General features: G+C 45.9%; 1 non-coding gene across 1 annotated transcript; it reads left to right on the forward strand.

The window, feature by feature from the left end:
- The first annotated feature begins 574 nt into the window (after positions 1-574).
- On the forward strand, positions 575-646 carry TRNAY-GUA (transfer RNA tyrosine (anticodon GUA)). The gene has a single exon. It is a non-coding gene; the product is annotated as a tRNA-Tyr (tRNA).
- Positions 647-1,316: the final 670 nt, after the last annotated feature.

The raw sequence follows: 1,316 nt of genomic DNA on the forward strand, positions 1-1,316 counted from the left end.
TCATTACAGAAACCTGAAAATGGATGCAAATCTCTGTGCGTCTCTTGGTGTCGTTATAGGCAAAACACTGAATTACAAAGGAAAGTGAGAACTTCAGTAAAACGTGTGTGTGTGTGTGTGTGTGTGTATGTATGTGAGAGAGAGAGAGAGAATGACGCTTGTCCAGATAGATCTCTTCAGGGAAGGGCCAGCCAAGTCAGCCTTGCACAAAATCAGCCTTCAGTTGAGAGCACTCCCTGCTTCCTGCCCCATACCTCTCTGATTCATCTGTCTGCTTCCAGCCAACTGGGAGCATCTTGGGACCAAGTCTTATATTCTCAACAGAGCTGGGTTTCTGGCACATAGTAGGTGCCCAGTAAACACTGGACAAAGGTGAAAACTAGATCCTACAGTGTCAGTTTCCTGAGCCTATCCTCACTCATGGCAATTTCAAGTGTGGCCTATGCTTGTCAATTTCTTCTCTTTGAAAAGAAGCGCCTCCTGGGTGCTAGGTACTGAACACTTTTTCCATATACTGTTTTGTTTTTTTTCAATGTGGACCATTTTTAAAAGTCTTTATTGAACTTGTTGGGCTTCCCTGGTGGCTCAGATGGTAAAGTATCTGCCTGTAATGCAGGAGACCCAGGTTCGATCCCTGGGTTGGGAAGATCCTCTGGAGAAGGGAATGGCAACCCACTCCAGTATTCTTACCTGGAGAATTACATGGACAGAGAAGCCTGGTGGGCTACAGTCCGTGGGGTCGCAAGAATTGGACATGACTGAGTGACTAGCACTTTCACCGTCACACTTTCATTGAATTTGTTCTAATATTCCTGCTGTTTTGTGTTTTGGTTTCTTGGCTGCAAGGCATGTGGAATCTTAGCTCCCCAGACAGGGATCGAAACTGCACCCTCTGCATTGGAAGGTAAAGTCTTAACCACCGGACTGCTGGAGAAGGCCGTCCATGTAATGTTTAGTTCCCTTTTCATACAAGGACCTTGTGAGGAAGGTATTCTTAGCCTCATTTGGCAAAGGAGGCCCCTGAGACTCAGCGGTGGCAGAGTTAGCTTTGGTCATGCAGCTGATCAGACACACAACCAGGAGTCAGGCTTGGTCTTTGCTTAGTTACTCAGCTCTTTTATTTGTGTTAAACTTTTGAAGCTCTTGAACCACATCCAGTGCAACAGTACAGTCATGTGGTTTTGAGGGCTGGAACTGAGTGTCGTATTTCTTTGAAACTCCCACAGGGTCAGGAGTACCTGATAAAGACTTGTTGATTGATCCCCATAAAAGGCCTTGATAGCACACAGCTGACCAGTCTCATGACAAACCTTTCT

This window comes from Moschus berezovskii, chromosome 13, assembly GCF_049115385.1.
Source record: "Moschus berezovskii isolate FMDL1 chromosome 13, NW_MosBer_1.0, whole genome shotgun sequence".
Taxonomy (NCBI): domain Eukaryota; kingdom Metazoa; phylum Chordata; class Mammalia; order Artiodactyla; family Moschidae; genus Moschus; species Moschus berezovskii.